This window comes from Strigops habroptila, chromosome 10 (genome assembly GCF_004027225.2).
Source record: "Strigops habroptila isolate Jane chromosome 10, bStrHab1.2.pri, whole genome shotgun sequence".
NCBI lineage: Eukaryota > Metazoa > Chordata > Aves > Psittaciformes > Psittacidae > Strigops > Strigops habroptila.
In genome coordinates this window covers 3,095,311-3,115,512 of record NC_046359.1, presented here as the reverse complement: position 1 = coordinate 3,115,512, position 20,202 = coordinate 3,095,311, and positions in this window count along the sequence as shown.

Sequence of the window (20,202 nt, the reverse complement as noted above, 5' to 3'; positions counted from 1 at the left end):
TATAACTGAATCCTGGTTTTTTGAGCATTTATAGCACATATTTACAAAGAGTTTATCTCTCTCTGCATCTTTCCGGTCCCTTGACCTATTTCATATTGTTCACCATAATATCAATTACCTTCAGGTTGGTTTTGTCCTCTATTTCATATGCTCTTCACAATCTACCTTACTAGAGTGGTGCAAGGGAGCCAGTGTCTCCCAGGGAACGCAGACAAACTATGCAGACAAGTGGGTTTGGAATCACTCTGCACACACTCTCAAATTGTCTGCAGCTAGTAGTTTGATGCTGTAATGGTGATTAACACGTACCTGGCTTCTTGTCTATTGAAACAAGCACAGCAATGCCTGCAGGCTGTACAATCTACTAGCACCTACTTTCACTCTATTCTCATACAGAAAAGTGGGTCTTGGATGCTCAGAAGCATCTGTTGCAAAATACTTTTGGGACTTCATCCCACAGAAGATGTCACTGAGGTAATATGAATTAAAATGACAGAGAGTTAGAAAACATACATGAAGTGTGTTTCTCAGTCAAACATTTCCTTAACTGAGCGATTAACAAATGCAGTCATAAGAAAGCCTTCATGAGACACATATGCTATAAAGACTTTTCCTCACCCTTGGGATCCCAATCTTTTTCAACACTGAATTAAGACTTCTGTAACTGGTTAGAACTTGTGTGGAGTGTTGTGTCTTATATATGTGCATGTGAATTTTTTTTGTGAAGAAACACATCCAGTTGAGGAAAGTTCAGTCTGTCACAGTGGCATAAGAGACTAGCTCAAAATTAATAAATACTTTGAAAAGATAAAATGATGCAAGTACAAAGCACTCTGTAAACATCTTTTATATCTCAGAAGTTCCTGTGCCAGTTTCCCCTCCCGGCTTTATAAACCAGGCTGTCCAAGGCCACACAACAAGCCAAAAGCTGAGCCAAGATAGACTTCTAGTGCTTGAATTCCAGTTCTGAAGCCCCAGTGTTCCTCTCCTTTTTTATGCATCACCTTTCTTTCCACACTGCGACTACTGCTCGACTCCCTCCTTTTAGAGAAGATTATGAAAAAAATACAATAAAATAAGTAAAAGAAGATTATTGAGGTTATTGGAGCCTTTTGACACCTGTGTCTTGCAAGTCCAGTCCTGGGCTGCCGAAGAGCTTTGCAGAATCCAGAGATTCACAGTTCTGTAGTCTCCATAGTTCAAGGTAACTTTAGCCCCAGTAGACATCAGATGTTGGTTTCTATTGCCATATCCTGTACCGGCATCTGAATTCATACAGATTCCATCTTAACAACAATTTTATTTTGTCCATAGACTTGCTGCGAGAGAAGCAGTGGCAGGAAGAACAGACCCCCAAGAACACAAGTAAGCAGTAACACTAATAAAACTGCCAAAGGGGCAACTACAGCATTTTCCAGGTTAGAGAGATGTCTAGGTTCACAGTCATGCTGTTATCTTCAAAGACAAAGTGACTTGATTGTTTGTGTTCCTTCATTACAGCAACAGCTTCCTTTCCTCCCAGCCCAGCAATGGCATCTCACATCCTCCCTCTCTTTAAAACATATCCCTGTCTCTAGCATTCTGAGAGGAATTCTGCTTTCCTGATTGACTGCCAGCCAAGACTGCTCAGAGACAAGTGAGGGTGATTCAAGCTTTTGGATAAACAGCCTTAAGTTCCTGCATACCTGAATCTGAGCCAGATTCCTGAAGTAGCTTTGCTCACCAGAGCTAGCTACCATCTCTAGATTCCAAACAGCGTTTGAAGTAAGCTCTGTTGAAAGAATGTCAGAGTTGAGATACACCATTAATCCAAATAGTGGTGAACAATCTCCAACTTTGAGTCTTTGATAACAGATAATAAGGCTGCACACTTCTGGTCTATATTTATAGCATAGACTTTTTGTATAGTATACTTTGTCCTACTCCATGTATCAAGGGCACATATTTTGGTAAATGAAAAGCACTAACATGCTGCCTTTTGATGGAGTACCTGTTGGTTTACTAAATAACCTGCCTAGTTTCAGCGTAGCCTGGATACCAAAGACTCCTTTAACTCGAACCGCAGAGGCACAGAAATAAAGAGGGTGATTGCTTTTGTTACAATTGGAGGGAATCACAGGTTCCTCCAATATCTGCTGCATTTCCTTCCTCCGCTCTTCTTTTCCCTATTTTCCTCAAAGTCTTTATCAAAAGCACACTTATTGCACATCTCAAACAGCCAGGGGGAAATCTGTTTGCCCTCCTTCTACAGTCCCAAGCTAGAAAAAACTTTTCAACATGTGCTTATCTCTTAGGCACAAGTAGGACATGTTTTCTGGAGGAAACTCTTTTACAAGGCAGAGAACCCACCGTGCTTGGTATGATGCTGTTGTATGAGCATAACATGAGAAAAATGCATTGACCCTGGGAAAGCAGGGTGGTGGCAAATGCAGGAGGCTGGAAGGGGGCACTCAGCCAGAGCTGGACTTGTCCAAAGCTTTCTGAAATACTTACAAGTAAAAGGCAATGGAAGGCAAAGCCAAGTATGCTGGCAGAGACTCTTAGATGGTATTTGCATTAGAAGCTAGGGATTTTGATATATGTTTCAAAACAGACTGGTCGGAGCTGGGAGTGTCAAGATCCATCAGGGCTGGCTGTCAAAAGTCAGTAAAATGAAGACATCGTCAGAAGTGTAGGATCTTCTGCCATTCTCCAGAAAATTTTGTGACCTCACTTTAAAAAATCAGCACCTCTGTGGCGCTGAACTGTGGTAATTGACTGAGTAGGGTATGAGAACAGTGTCTGTGAACCTGTTCAACTCCAACAGATTGTGTGGTTTTTCAGCAATACTTTGTGCTTCTTTTCCCCCCATTTCTATTTGCCTAAGTAAAGCACTTGAAGATTAGTAACTGCACAATACATTTATCTGAAGAGGGGAGAATGAGTTTTTCAAAGATGCTATGGTGATCGTCCCTACAGGTGCACATAGCAGACTTACTTACACATATGTATTTATCTCATATGGAAAACTTATGCACCTAGATCACTGCTGTAGCTTTATCAGCTCCTGGAACTAAAGCAAAAGTAAGTAAGTCTTTTGGGCAGCATGAGATTTAATTTTTTAAAAGAGTGATATATTTATTCTCAAATGACATTGTATATTATGTAGAGGAGATAATTTATTTCAAATGAAAACTGCTTCAAGGGTCGCATGAGAGGGGAGTCTCTTCCAATATTAACACCGAAGGAGAACTAGCAACCAGAAGCCCATTTATTAACAAATATAAACTTCACACAGCTTGAGATATCTTCTTCTCTTTTGCTATTGAATGACCGACAAAAACAAGGGAAGTGACTCACTATCACTGAAACTAAGTGGAGGATTCATACATGTGTTAATACTTTGTTCAGCTATGAGAAGTGTTTAGTTATAAATTACTCAGGGAAGGTTGTTTCCTGTCAAAGAAATTGGCCTTTTGTGTTCACAATGTCTTAACAATCCTAACAGATACCACCTGTATGCAGAAGGAATTGAGATTCATTGCTGAAAATTCATTTGCTGCTATGAATCTACTGAAGAAGGTTGTTCAAAATTATAATTCCAAAGGTAAAAGAAAATGACAAAATCCCAGCAGTTTTGGTGCTGAGCTGTGCATAAGTACAGTTCTTCAAACAGATCATACCCAAACCTTGTAGAACACAAACGTTAAACATTTTTTCAGGTGACTGCACGGACTTAAAAAATGTCAACATTCCTTGCAACAGGTATGTCTCAGGCTCCATCAAAATAATTCAAATTCCTCTTAAAATAATACAGGATACAACATCTAAATTTTCTTTGTACTTGAACTGCATTTGCTAAAAGGCCAGATTTGCATTGAAGTCAGTCATGAGCATATTCAGCAGTGCAGCATATGCACCTGAGCTATGTGAAAGGTATTGGTAGCCAAATTAAGCCTAAAAGAGATACAATTGGCAAAGCACAAGTACTCAGGTGTCTAGGGCCTCGCCTGTCCTAGAGAAACCACATCAATGTTCTACCAGCCCATCTGAAGGCCACCTTGGGCCCATGCGTAAAAGAGCTTCCACCAGTCGTTGGGGAAGGAGGATTCACTGCAATTCACCATGGGGCTTTAAAGGGGTAGAAAGTGATTAACGTTAAAAAGTGATTAATCTTTGCATAAGCATACTCAGACACCAGCTGGATGCAGCCATCTGCATGCACGCTTGCAACAGCTGCTCCCACAGCCTGGTCTGTCAGAGCGTGCAGAGGAGCTTGTGCACATCAGGATTGTACACTGAAGCGCTTCTTTCCTTTACTATTTCTCTACAGGGAGAAAGAAACTTATTGGACATTGTAAGGGAAGAAGGGATGTCAAGTATCTCACACTCTCAGCCTTTCAACTTGCATCAGACTTTATTTTTTTAACAGGGAAAAAAAACCAAAACACAAAACCCGCCCCCCCCCCCAAAAAAAAACCAAAAAAAACCCCAAACCAAAAAACTACAACAAAACCAAAGCCAACAAACAAACAAACAGAAAAAAACCCCAAAACAAAAAAAACCCCAAACCCTCCCACCAAAAAACCCAACCCCCCCCCCCAAAAAACCACCAGGGCTACTTCATAAAACCTCATGAGTTGTAACAGAGGAAAGAATGAATTTGAGTTCCCATGGGTAACTCCTGATTACTGACCATGAGTTGGAGAAATTTTTATTTGTACTTGAACTGCACTTGCTAAAAGGCCAGATTTGCCTTTTAGCAAGTCTTTTTCATTCTTCTGTCATTTTTATTCTTTAAGTCACCATCCTGAAAATCACATATATCAGGATGCAATAAGGATTCTGGATACCTCTTCAGGATCTCAATCATTGTACCATCTCTTTGAGAAAATCACAACAGTCGGATTTTGGGTTTGGTTTTGGTTTCTAAGTAGACTAATTTAAATGAATCATTGAACACAGTCTTGTAGCTCTAACTTCATCTCCATCCAAGTACCTCAACATGGTGCATGGACTCTGGTCTCGATTTATTTATGTAATGTGAGTGAGATTTATTCCATGTCTCAAGTAAAAACCATCCAATTCTTCACGTTATGTGAAAAAACGTACGCTCCAGACATGTTCTTTTCCCTCATACATCAAACTAACACAGTAATATCATCCACACAAACGAGTTACATTTTCAAGTACATGGTATAAACTTCCCCTCGCTTTTGTTGAGAATACAAAACCTTGCATTTGCTGGGGTTCAGAATAAAAAAGGTAATTTTCTCCATTGCCTTGCTTCGCTGCAGATAAAGACTACTGGCACATCCCTGTACATCGGGTGCACGTTTGCTATTAGAATAAGTGTTGCAGAAGTTCCTTACTTTCCTCTCAAGGAAGATGTTGGAGGCCCAGCACACGCACCCGAAGCAGCTCTTGGACACAAAGAAGGTGTCCAAGACTTAACCAGAAGTAGCCTCAGTTGATGTGGTGGAATGGCATGACCTAATCTTTGCATGAGAGTTTGAACTACAGAGTATCAGAGATCCCTTCCAAGTCTTCAAGACTCAGTGGGTTTGCAGTATGAATTTCAGCTGTCCTTGTGGTATGCCCTTCACAGCTATGACAGGTGCCCATCGCAATGAAAGCCTCATGCAACAATAATGCTTAAAGATTGGGAAAATACTAATTCTTATAGTCTAAACAGCAAGATACGACATGACATTGAATGAAAGTCCTCCCTTCTTTCTAACTTCTGCTTTTAAAAAGGACTTGTTTTCCTGAAGGAGAAGAAAAATCTGAAGTGAGACACAGCCAAATTCTTCCTAACCTCCTTCTGTCCTAACTTCCCAAGCAACTTTCTGAGAGGACAGTGAAAGGCTTTCTTACTTCCCAAGTTTTTCTCATTTTCCCCAAGCGCTCTTGCATGTGCCTATAACGCCTCTTCTCCTTTCAGATAGAGATCCTAAATATTCTAGATTACTATGTGACAGAAAATAAGGCAGCGAATCACAATTCTGACAAATGAGTAGGAATTTTCTTGTCTTCAGATGTTTCTCTGTCCTTTTTCAGAAGGGATGTGGCTGAGCAGACCCCACATGGTGAGCACCCCAGCCACTGTCAGGAGACTCCTCTGCTCTCAAATAAGGGGAATCATCTGTTTTAAACAGCACTCACATTTGTTAATTCTCCTTTGCAGCTTTTTTCTTTTACTCAAGCTATTTTCAAAAGGCTTCTTTAACTTTCTTTGACCATCATGGTAAGCAAAGTTCTTCACATGAACAAACTGTATTACAGAGACAGAGTTTTTCAAATGGGTAAAGCCAAATTAAGCATTTAATTCACAGTGAGGCATTGAAGCAAATCACCCTTTCTTCTGAAGAGCTCGCAGGAGCTTAACTCATATAGGACACAAGAAACTAATGGAACAGAGCTTTTCATTGAAGTGCTCCATTTGCAGAATTTGGGCTCTGAAGTTTGGACTTGTGTTTTTCTTTAAGCTAAAAGAAATTTGAAATGCCAAGAGATGTTGCAGACTGGCTAATGGAAAGTGGTCGAGAACAATTTGTGCTGGTGTACCATGCTACAACACATTTTGACAATCTTGTGGTTTTTCTCTGTTAAAAGCTGTCTATAATTAGATCTAAAATACCGATATTAACCCACAAAGCTCTTTGAAGGTGTTAAAAAAATACCACAAATCATTATCCTATATTAGTATGAACCCGATCTTGCTGCCCATAGTAGAAGTTCCAGGTTTCGTAAAAAGCTGCTGGCCCCATGAACACTACACATGCAGCTGACCTCGTGGGGAGTGGGGAAGTTAAAAATGGTGAGCTCTGCATGTGCCCTGGCCACTGCGTTGTCTCACCACCTGACAGTCGGGTAGTTTAAACCTTGTGTTTTATTCCTTTTTCTATGGACCAATCCTTATCTCTAGATTCATCCATCAGGAAGAAGCTTCACTGACTGCTTTCAGACTGCAATGCAACTCTGAAAAGAAGGGTTTCATTCACCTTTAACTATTTGACTGAGTTCTTTGCTAAGATCAAAGGTATCTGGCTGATTTTAATTCATTTCCTTGAGGAATACAACTTTTTTTGGCCAAATGGTATTTAAAAGTGTTGAGGGACCTTGAAGGGACAGCAGCCTAATTCAGCAAAGCACCTAAGCACAGGGCCAGGAGCTGCGTCAGGTTTGGGGAGCACATGCCATGATGCATACACCACCAACCGCTCAGTAGCTTCAGGCCAGTGGCATGTGGGATTTACATGGCAACACATCTGCTCACATTCACATCCAAGTAAGTGAGCTCAGAGCCATGGTCAGAAGTGATTTAAGGTTCAGCTCCAGCCCTTTCCGACACAGCCATTAGCAGGTATGGAAACACCTTCGCTCTCAACAAGTCTCTGGGGGTGGCAACCACCCCCAGCAGAGGGGAGACTAGACACCAAGAGGCAGCAAGCACCTGAGCAAGCTACTCAACTCTTAACAGAGTCCATCAGTGATTATGGTAACTGTTGGCATTACTGAAACAGGTCTCGTGCCAAACATTAGTCTTGATTGATGAACTGTATCAAAATAGTGAAATGGGCACTAAGGAAATAAGTGCTAAAAATCAACATAAGCAACCAATTTACTCTTTCTTGAGGAAATGAAAACACCATGGCTCCTTCATTTTAGAGGTGGATCTGAATTCAAACTTCACGTCACATGAATGGATCTCAATGAGGACGCACTGTCCAGCCACCCAGCTGTAGCATTTAATAAATCCATATGTACAATCATCTCTGATTGTTACTTCAGGCTGGAATCTACCTTTGCAGTTAAGATAGCACCTCTAACTCTTTTCCATCCGGAAATTACTCTGGATTAAACATATTTGAAAAGTTTAAAATGCATTTAGCAGAGTAGTAATTAAAAAAATGTAAACAAAAGAGAAAGAATAAAAATAAAGTCCTCCTTCTTTGATATGAACAAAGGTCTCCGGAATTATTTTACTCAGCAAAGAAGGGAGAGGGAGATTAGCAGTAAAGAAGGATGCTGATCGCAAATTTAGGCCAGACCAGTGCCACAGCATGTTGCTGTCCTCCTCATCCTCCTCCCTCTATCTTGACTCAACAAGGGCAGCTGCTAATCCTTCCATTTTCAGCACAATGCAAACCTTTCTCTGTTCGCTAATCCATCACCACATCAGCAGCATCAGTTGATGTGTGGCCCCTTTCTCCCCAGTAGTCTCTGCCAGCATGCCTGATCCTGTATGTCTCCTGCCCAAAATCCAGTGCCACGAAAGGTTTGTGGGATGAACAAAATACTGCCCCTTGAATGGTGCCTCAGAGGAATTTAGGCAGCCTGAGTTTTAGTTTGTTTTCTTTAAAAGGCAGTTTAGCCAAATAGAGCTCAGATTTACAGGACAAAGGAGGAGAAAAAAGCCGAGTAACACCGTCATTAATCTCACTGCAGTGGTGGAAAGAAATTCCATTTGTGTTCTTAGGGAGGGTCTTTGCTTTATGCTCCAGCAAAGGCTGGATGCTACAAGGCCGTTTGAACTTGTGCCAAATTCAACGGAGACCCATAGCAGTGCAAAACAAAGTCATTTAATTCTACAATTAACTGAACTTCTACTTTAAATTGTAGGGATATATCATAAAATTAAATACACAGCTTTGGCACTTATGAATTTGAGTTGTTATAATCAGTGGTAACATGCAAAGCAGGAAAAGCTGTACAATCCAGCAAAAATAGCTGTTTGTGGTTTTTTTGTTTTCATTCATCTTAAAGCTCTTTTTGCGCCCTTTTGGTAGCGTAGAGGGCTGAATATGGATTAAATCATGCAAGAAAGTACACCTTAAGGACACCAAAGAAGGCACACTTAACACATCTGCATGCAACAGTATAACATAGAAAGGGCAGATCCCCTCCTAGTCAAAAAACCCCCGACGACACCAATAAAAACCCAACCAAACCAAACAACACTCTGCTCCTGGTGCAAGATTTATATACAAGGCCTCACATCCATTTGTTCGGTCCTGAAAAATTGTGGGACACTTTGAATTAGCTGCTACATAATACACGGTGTAAAGCACAGCACATAATTCACTAACACAACAGTTTAGAAGCATTTGAATCTTGAAATCCTGTGAGATATCAATAACATGTAAGAGGCATCTAACCGTCACAGAGAATGAAATGTACCTTTTAAGTTAAATTTATTTTACTCAGGAATAATAGCTTCTCTCCTGCATCCAGAATGTGGATTGTTCCTATCTCACCCGCCACATTTTCTCCAGAGAAGGTGAGCAGCTCTCCAGGCAGAAAATGCCTCCTCTTGTGCTTGCAAACAGCTTGTTCAGAAGCAGCAGGACTAATGCTACTGCTGCACCCATGTAAGGACATGGGCTGTAGACACATCCCTGCACATGCACAAAGTAGCGTGAAGCAAGTGGAAGCTGCTTCTGCGTCTTCTGCAACCCGCAGAAGAGATGGTCTCAAAAGTGAGACATGGCCTTTCCTACTGATGGGGAAGCATAAACTGGGGATGATTACTCAGCTTCAGGGACAGCATACCGGATATTCCTGCAAGTTGCCTTGTACCGTGGTGTACACCAAAGTGGTTTTATTATCATAAAAAAAATCCAAAACAAACCAAACAGCAAAACATCCCACCACCTCCCTGCCCAAAAAAAACCCAAAACTAAATACCAAGAAAGTGTGCAAAAGTGTGTGAGGGTAGAACTGTATCAGCTCTGGGGTGGGACACAGTAGTCAGGAACAAAACAATCTCAGGAGGCAACTTAATAATGGAATTTGCTTCTGTATTAGGTCAGAGTTGCTACAAACCTCACCCATCCGTGAAGCAGAGTCAGATTTGCTGCTTTAGTTCAGCCTTATCTAATAAGCCAAAGGAAAGAGGAGTACAGAGGATGTAAACATAAAAAATTCCTGGCTCTTGCTTTGAAAGAAACAGGAAACAAAATTACATTATCTGAGGAACTTCCTACAACATGATTTTTGCAAGGCAGTCAGCTATCAGCAGTACAGAGAACTACCCCATTAGCTTAGAACAAAAATGCTCTTATCACAATTTCACCTTCACAGTCCAGCTTGCTGTGCTAGCAATGGAAAATAAGAAATAACTCACTAAGAAAGCTCCATAAGAGGTCATAACAATAATGTAGAGGGTGATGTAAGTACAGCAGGTGTTTGCAAATGTGGAATTACATCTATAAGCACAGTATTATCTACTGAGGAATTTGAACAGTAGAGTCTGCCCGGACACTTAGGCTATATAGAAATTGTATGCTGTGGGACCTTACCTACTTGTCCCTCAGTCCCTCACCTCAGACTGCGTGTAGGACAGAAAATACCCTGCTGTCCCCCAGGCTGCAGAGCGAGGAGGTTTCCCCATGGAGGAGGAGGGAGGTACGCAGTAGGCCTTGCCCTGTCGCTGCAGGGAGAGATGTCCAGCTCATGCACCCGGACTCAGAAGCTCAGGGGCAGGCACAAGGCTCACAGGCTTGAGGATCAATTCAAATCTGAGTGTTTGGTAAAAGCCTGTTCAGGTAACCTGGCACAGAGCCTGATACCCACAGGCAGAAGGGAGAGAACTCCTCAGTGACCCCGTGGGAAGACATCCATCCCTGGCACATTAAAGGGACCCCAGTACTATATTTGTTATGCAGGGAAAGTGAGGGCAGCCCTGGACAGACACAGACTAACTACAAAATAGCGTTCTCCAGTATCCTTAGAAAAAAAAAATCAACAAAACCCCCCAGTTTTCTGTTGCTTATATGGCACATTCACCCAGTAACATGAGAAGCTTTGCCCACTGGTGTAGGGCTGCTCCTACCTGGTCACTCTGCATCTGAAAAGCCTCCTGGATGCTGGCAAATGCACTGCAATGGAGACAATTCCCCAAAAAACAAAGGCAAGAAAAGTCTGCCTCTTCTAGCCAACAAGGAGATTAAATATCCTTGGGTTTAGGATTTACAATTAATCAGCATTTTTTAAAGGAACCAGAAATATTTAACACATGAGCTTCATTTAAGTAAGAAACAAAAGCAAGATTAAAAGTCATATTAAATTCAGTGACGCAGAAGAACTGAGGCTGGGCTGTGATACAAAAATACAAACAAGGTGATTTTTAACAATACACTATTTCATGTTTCCTTTCTGGAAACATGTTTACTTTCTTTATTAAAATCAGTATTGGTAGGAACACATTGTCTCAGTAAATAACATTTGCTAACTTTTCTCTTTCCCCCACTTCCTTCCCACCCAGATATATGCTTATAAAACAAAGTGATTACAACAAATTCAGTGTCCAGACACTTAAGAATATGTTGCAGTGAACACAGACCACCCACTGACTACAACTGCTTTGTTTTTCTAGTCTGAATTTTTGCAGATTTTCCACTGCCCTTGATAATGAGGAACATAAGCTTTTTCTTTTTAATTTTTTTCGCTTTGTTTTTAAATACAAAAAGGCAACATGCAAGGGCAGGTCAAAAAGGATTTGTTAGATGCCAGAAAATCCAAGAACGCACCACACATGTTGCCAACTGGTGTGCCATTAGTTAGAGCATCATCCTTTTTTTTCCACTCACATTGTAGCTTAAAGATCCAAACTGGTTTCCATCTTAGTTCAACCTTACAAGACTGTTAGACAACGGCCACTGTAGTTTGCCTTTCTCATACGGAGGCTACCTCTGTTAAAAGTAAACTACAAAGGTGAAACAGAAGTGAAATTAGCCCAGAAACACAGCAGCTTTGCCATGGTTCCATGGGTCAAAGCCTTTATAGAGCTTTCGCCCCAGGGTCCACATATTCTCTAAAATTTCCTGATTTGACACAACTTGCATAGCATAGTTTGGCTTGGGTGCTACCACACAGAGCTATGTTCTTAGGGGAGGGGTAGGCAGATGGGAGCATACTGCTGACAGGAACAACAGAAAGAGACAATTTAAACTATATTTCACTATGAAAAAGGTAATCTAGCTAGACTAATTCCGCATCTCTGCAGAGTGAACATATTAGCTTTGCTGTTCACTTCCAAAGGTCACCTTCTTCCTGCTGAGGAGCCTTCTGCCATGTATGTGTCTAGTCTAGCTATTTTTGCCAGATACTTTTTGTCAGGTTAGGTTAATTATTAACCCAAATCACAAAAACAACCCCGCCATAAAATCCTTTTATTTTACTTGCAAAAAGGGTACATTACCGACAAATGCTGAACAAGCTTAATCCACCATAAACAGTGGTCATGTGTTACATTTACACAGCTTTTGTCAGCAGTACTTCAGAAAAACATGCACAAATAGGGATCGCTTCATCCTTCACTAAACCTAATCGATTTGGAATTGTTAAATGTTAGATGGTGATGGTCTGTAAAGCAAAGGGCAGAGCACTTCAGTGAAGTACAAAAACCAAGGAAAAAGATATTTTAAGAAGGTCAGGTGTAAACATAAACTGACATATATCCAGAACCACAGAAAAGGCCCCTTATAAACAGGGTCTTGTAAGTTTTTCTGGCTGCAAATGGTCAGGGGCTTTGATTTTCTGCTTCGCTTCAGAGACTGCACCAGCTCACCTTATTTTACCAGTAGATAAACTTCTACCTCAGGGCAAATCCCAGTCCCACAGCTGAAACCTGACAGCTTGAACGCTAGATATCCAGCCTGTAAAGACATTTGTTTAGCTTCATTCGAACTGTGTGGAGATCTTTACATGACAATCTGACTGTAATAGATACTATGAATTTCAGTCTTAAACCAGTTGCTTAATTTTCCTTCTTTGACTTATTACTGTATTGCCTATTGTAATTCTGAAGCTTCCACTGGAAAAGGGTTGATTTCTCATGGGGAAATACAAGCTAAACGTCTAAGAAAGAAAAAAACCCCACACCAAAAACATGCTAACATAGGGTATACATCCTCAGTACAAAATCACAGAAGCAGGCATTCTCAATGTTACATTGTTGGGATCACTTGTTACAGCAACTGGGTTTAAGAATCAGAGGTGGCAGACCAATTTTTACTTCTGTACCAACACTTGCTTTGGGGGTTTTGGAGGAATTTGGGGTTTGGAGGAGTTGTTCTGCTGTTTGTGTGGTTTTTTAACCCGTAGTAAAAAGTTTCCCATTATTCTTCCTGATGTGTTCCCCAAAAGTTTAATGTAGACAGCATTTATTTAGCTTAGCCATTGTCAACAACAGCAGAAACAGATGAATCTGGTGGCAGGTTTCTGTGAAACACCAGCAATCAGAACATATTCTCAGGATATACATGCACACGCTGAAGTTCACTCAGGTCACATAGGGCCCATCCTCCAGGCAACTGGGGCTGCCTCGAACATCTAATGCAGTAGGCACTAGGAAAATAGCTAAAAGACCCTTGAGAATAGACACCAAACCATTATTTAACAACACAAGATAATTTAATATTATGGATTCCTGGCAACTTGCCCAACTACAAAATCCAGCTAATCAGAAAGTTTAAATTAGCTTTCTTGCATCTCCTGGGTAAACCCTGTCTGCACCCCTGCCAAAACACACCACGCTGCTCTGTAGTCCCAAACGGTCCTTCACTGGAGGTATTTCTTCTGCAGCTTCTCACAGTGCCATGCATGTAGTCACATTGCACAGCCACACCAAATGATCAGAGGCAAAGTTAAGTGCATAAAAGAGCCAGTCTGTGTCTCCCAGGAACTTGGAGCAAGCTGTTAGCCCTGCCTCAGCACTCCTGCTCCCTCCTCCTCTCACTGTTGATCCAAAAACTAGACCAGAAAGGGAGAAATATTTCCAGGGCCCAACTTGAGCTTCTGCCACCCAGGCCTAATGTGTCTCTGCCTGGTCAGCCCCTAATTACATTCATTATTCATGTTCCCATCAGGGACACGCTGCAATGCCTGAAGCACTATCCTTTGACAGAGACAGCAAACCAAAGCTGCTGCGGGAATTTAGCAGCTGCCCAGTGGACAGATAACAAGAGGATGTCATTTATCCTCGGTGGCAGGGTTGGAGGTCTCGCTAAAGCAGTTAGAGGCCAAAATTAGTTACCAGGCACTGGCTGCTTAGTGATTCACGCAGAATTAGTTTGGGCCTCAGCCAAAATGACTGTGAAGAACTGTTCACGTGGCGCTAAGGCACTAATTAGCACTGCCACTGGATGGCTCCATGCAGGCCACAGCCGGCTCTGGATCACATGGTGTATTACCCCGTCCAGCTAATGACGCCAGTGTTAATGAAGTGAAAGTTTGCTCCCATGGAAAGGTTAAGCCAGAAATTACTGCTTTATCTGGTGCAAATACAACAGGAAATTGAGGGTCTGCCTCCTCCATTAGTATTAGCTAGTGCACACTCAGATAGGGAAAGCAGGAGCAACCCCAGAAGCTGGACTTTCTGCTCCCCAGGGCCCTATCCCAATTGCTTTTGAAATTAGTCCTTCCTAGTGTGTCTCAATCCCCAGAAGGTATGATTTTATCCTGGAGTATGGGAGCAAGTAGATAACAAGCAGTATACGGGATTAGTAATGACTGCATAGCAAAGGTATAAGATTTGGTGCCACACTGAGCTTCCACTGCTTACAGCAGTGTGGCTGAGAGCAGACTAGAGCAAGGCTAGGGCTGTTTTTCATCACCTTAGAAGGGCTCCAGGGAAAGCTTCTCATTTGACAATATAGTATCCTTAAAAACAGATTTTCTTCTTGTGTCAGATGTATATGAACACATTACAGGAAAAGAAACAACACACCACTGCTTCCATTCTACCTTAAACTTAATCACAATCTCATCTATAGGTCTTAAAATATTTAGGTTTATTTAAATTCTAAAGAAGCCAAATTACCACCCAGGCCCAATCATTTCAAAACATTAAAGCTCATGGGAGCCCAAGAGGACCCACAGTAGCAATGAGGATGTTCTTGTTTGGTGGTCTAAGGAGAATAAAGCAAAGTGAAAAGTCTTAAGGACTTCCCAGTTTTGGAGAAAGTGCAGATCTAGAGCAGCCAGGCAGGCAGGTGACCAGGGCAGATGTAGTTCAAATCTGGATTAGGCAACACGGAGTAGCAGCTGTGGTGATACCATGCAGTGCAGCAGCAGTCCTGGTGGTGGGCAGGTGGGATGCTAATGAATCCTGGCCAGAAGAAGGCTCTACACTATGCCCTGCTCAGGAGGCTCACATCCATTTCATTTCAGTAGAAGCCCTGACTTCTGTCAGACTTTTTTTTTATTATTATTATTTATTAAACTTCTCAAGATTTTACTTGGCAGAGGGAAAAAAGGGTCTGCAACATTTCCCAGTAGGGTAACTTTAAGCCAGCCAGCGAAATTTGATATGTGTTCTTAATCTCCAAGACTTCTGTTGACATCACGAGCCAGGAAAACGGAGCCAACAATCGAGGGAGCTGAAGTTTGGATTACATGAAGAACGCTCTTTTTGTTTTTCTTTCTAAGCTATTCTTGCTTTTAGTGCAAAACCAAAGAATTAAAAGAATTTCAAGGGGATGGGGAGTTGCAGATCTACATATTGACAGCAGTATGGAATGGTCTGGCTTTCAAGTCAGTCCAAAAGCAAAGATAGAATTAACAAGGGAGCCAGAGGTACAGAGCTGGATAAGGAAAACTGCAAGCCTCATGTAAAAGAAGTACCTACGCCAAATAACAGATAAGATCCTGCAAGGGTTAAGAGGCTAAGCAAAGCCATTCCTTCTCAATGACTCCAGAGGAGCAGGGAACATACAAGACGGGGGACAACACCCTGCTTGTTTGCAGAAGTGCTCATACAGTATGACATTCCTGCCCTTGGCACCAGCTCCAGCAGCGCAGCAGCCTGGACAGTCACAAACTCTCCCTCCTGCATGCTCTGGAGAGCCCCAGCTTTGTGCAAGCAGGATAGGTGCTGGAAGAAGAAGGCCTGGCCAGGCCTCAGCTGCTGCCCCAGAGAGGTGTGTAGTCCCGTGGCCGTTGTCCTGGATGGCAGCTCTGGAGATTAGTCTCTGCCCAAGACAGGGCTCTGGGACTCCAGTTTCGGGCTGAGGCAGAGGGGGCCCAAGTCCATCGTCTTTTGGAATTTATCCCAGTTAGACCAACCTCTCAAAAAGCTAAGGAGCCTGCTGCGCACTGCGAGCAAGCAACAGAGCACTGGGAGTCCAATCCTGCTCTTACTGATGTCAGATGAGGGCTTTACTGTTGACTGCAATGAGGCTAGGATGACATCCTCACAGCTGAGCAGAAGAGACAAGACAAAAAAAGGCAATCCTTGGAACCCTAAATAAAACAGCAGATGTCAAATCATATATTTCCAAACAGAAGACACTGAAGTCAATGGTTTGAAATGTTAATTGCTGATTTTGGATGCAGCTCTTTCCAGCAGCCCGCTTTGACATATCAGCTTCCACTGAGGTTATAGATCTCTCAATCCTTTTAAATAGGCTGGGGCAAGTTAGCATCTTCACATTGTATGTTATTGAAGAGGTTAGATAAGACACTTCTGACTTGGAGGGGGAGGGAGCAGGGGGGGGGAAAGAGGGAAACCCATCAGGAATAGCTTTCCATATTTTCACGTTGTCTGCCACCAGCCTTAAACACACAGAAGGTATGTTTCCTGGAAGCTCTTGGAGCAAAAACATGACACCATAGGCTGAAATGTACCTTCTGCTCACAGGCCAAGTGCATTCTGCTCGTTCACAGAAACAGATGTCTTCACTGTCTTGCCAGGCTTGAGGGAGATGTGCACAGAGCCTGGAAATCAGTAGATGCCACAAAAAGCTAAAGCTTAGTTTTATAGGCCTGATTTCAATTTATCGACATGCTACTTCATGCCTCTCTTGAAAGAGCTTATGAAATATTTTAAAGAGAGCACAAATTCCTTTCATTACTTTTACAGAATAAAACCTACAGAATAAAAACTGTGTCAGAATGGGATAGGGTAGGCCTGTACTATTAAATGTTTAGACTCTGCTAAATGTCCTATTCTTGCTACATTTGTGAGTTACGCATCAAGTGAATGAGCCCTGACAGCACTGTGTGCAAACGTTAACCAAGGGGTAAAACAACCGTATCTAATCACAGGTAACTGAACACTTTTCTGACTACTCAAGTAAAACTCTGGGCAGAAGCCTGTTATGGTTGGCCTCAGTGCTGGCAAGACAGAGAAACATAAAAAGCAAACAAAACTCCCCAAAGCCAGTAACACCTACTGAGGAAAGGTTTCTCCTGTTACAGAAGTGACCAAGCTCACTTTTTCCTCACTGTTAAACCTGAAGATGACTATTCACCTTTTTACACAATCACATGAGGTCAAATGGGGGTGGCAGAGACTGCAAAGCAGGAGCTAAAGTTAGCGCTGTGTATTTTTATGACCTTTGGAGTGTTTACAGAATACAGAAGCTATTGTCTGGAATACTTTCACGTCTCTCCATGCTGAGGAGGAGGGAGCTGGGGAAGAGGATTAAGAACAGTGCTCTGCTGGTGCATGAAAACCAGAGCCAGCATCGCAGCAATAGTGGATTGCTGACCCCCACCCCAGCATTTCACCCCAAGCCAATTTAAAAGCAGCCAAGAATCGTAAAATACACACCAGCATGTGACGATGAATGGGAAAGCAGCCTTACTTTCACAAAAAAGGCAACAAAACAAGTCTTAGCCTTCGGAGATTTTGTACATAACTTTGGAGCCCACACAAGTCCAGGATTTCATGTTCTGGACAACTCCTGGTAAACACAAGATACAACAATACATACACAAGTGTTTCTGTTGCAGAAATAGTTTTATACTTGCCCTTTCTTCCCTATACAGAAAATGTTCCTATAGAGGACCCTTTCCCTTTCCTTGGCTGTAGTGTTCCTCATCACTTCGTTTGCCATCAGCCACATCCAATGCTAACTGAATGAGGAAATGTTGCTTTTACAAGCTTTTTGGACACAGGTGTTGTAATTGGATGCTCACCCTGGTGCAGTCTATTTTGATGGAAAAGTATGCTCAGGTCATGGAGAGGCCCCATAAACACGGAAGGGACAGATTTATACTTGCTTGTAAGTTCTGTATTATTCTAGTCACGTATGAGGTAGGCATATAGCTTAAGCAAACTGTCTTGCTCCTCCTGCAGGCACTTCAACGACTGCCTTCTTTTGTCTTAGATACTTGGACTGGAAACTTCCGTAAGCATGAAGGGGGGTTTGGGGTTGGTTTTTTTTGGGGGGATGGTTTTTTTTTTTTGTTGGTTGGTTATTTTTTGGGGGGTTTTGTTTTGGTTTTGTGGGTGGTTGTTTTGGGGTTTTTTTGTTTGGTCTTTGGTGTTGGGTTTTTTGTTGTCGTTTGGTGGTTAGTTTTTTTTTGGCAGGGCGCTTGCACAGATTTCCCAGCTGCACTCCAACCGAACATGATACCTCCAGATAACACCACTACATTGCGACTGTTGTCACTGCTATACAAAAAACCCATATTTTTTTCTACTTGCTGCAGTACTCTGGGTCAAAACCAGGAACTGAAGCTTTTTAGAAACCAGAAAATCTCCTGACCATCAACTCAAAACCACCTTTCCACTAGAGGTTTTCCTACCTTTTCTACTGCGCACAGCAAGCAGATGGTACTTGGCTTAAGAGCCTCAAACCTAGAAATGAGCTAATAGAAAAGACCAACATATTAAACTTCATTGTATGAATTAGTAGAGTGATCAAAGCACCAAAAGAAACAGGACAAGTGTCAAATCCACCACTGATTTACCTTGCAGGAAAATGTCACTGATCAGTCACGTCCCTCAAACTTCAGAGAAGTTATTGCCTGTTGGCAGAAGGAAGCGCCGGTCACAGATCCCTACAGGGATCTCTGTTGACTTCACACCAACAGCAGCCAGCATACCCGGCCTGCCACAGAACAAAGGGAGGCTGGTTTGGGTCATCTCTTTTCTCTGCCACCTTCAGCTTTCTGTTTCCCAGAAAACCCTGCCAAGACAAACCCTTTTCTATCCCCAGTTCCTCTCCATTTCGTAAATACCTCCCCAGTTCTATAGAAATTAAACATGCTCTATTAAACTATTCGCCTGCTTAGAATCTGCTTAATAGGCATGTATGGACAGAAGTTCTTAGACTAGAAACAGTAGGTTACTGCTGACCATGAACAAGTTGCACTGATAAAACTCTGTCAAAGAAACTGTTACAGCCTTTGGCTCCTCGAATAAGGCACCATTTCACATGTTGATTTAAAAAAAAAGAAAAAAATAAGCATTACTGCAATCTATGGTGCTTCCCTTCGGATTTTATCCCTTTTAACAGATGCTAAGAAATACCCATTGCTGGGAAAAATAAAGACAAACACAGGAAAGTTTTTTGCACTCTATAGCAGGGTAATTTCCTGCAAACCCCTGACTTCTAACTAACTTCTCAGACTCTGCAAAGGCCACAACTCATCCTGTGAATATCAGAGCACTCTTAAAATTGTGGTATTCAAATGAGCAACTTTTCTTTGCATTGTTGCAGACCATAGCATACTGGGACGGTGTGTGGGGGAACACAAAACCACACACATTAGGGAAACAAAACCAAACAAATATTAGGTTTGGAAAAGTCTGGCTGAGAAGAATTTGGAGATTCTTTTCCTCAGACTTTCAGAATATTCCCAGGAGCCACCTTTGTAACATGGTCTCTGTGCACAGAACAGGTTAGCAAGCTGGTTGAAGCAGAGAGAGAATGTAAATACCTTACAAATGTTCAGACACTCTTGCAGGACACTTTTGGTGTGCTCCAAAATGAACTGTCACCCCAAGTCACACCGCTCACATCGTTAACCTTTTCACTGTCTTCTTCCAGGCAGTTGGCCACTGCCTCTACACACCATCACATGCACATATCCCACATATCTCTTCAGCTACATGTGTTATAAGGAGACAGCTTTGTAACAGCTCTCCAGCATTCCTCTGAGTCAACCTGGGGTCATTAGAAGGCAGGAGGAGCTAAAGCATCCCACCAAATATTCCTCAACATGTTGGTCAAAGGTGGCACTTGAGCAACAAAGAAATTTCTTCTTCTCCTCATCCAAATCATAGAATCATAGAATCATAGAATCGTAAGGGTTGGAAAGGACCTTAAGATCATCTAGTTCCAACCCCCCTGCCATGGGCAGGGACACCTTGCCCTAAACCACGTGGTCCAAGGCTCTGTCCAACCTGGCCTTGAACACTGCCAGGGATGGAGCATCCACAACCTCCCTGGGCAACCCATTCCAGTGCTTCACCACCCTCACTGT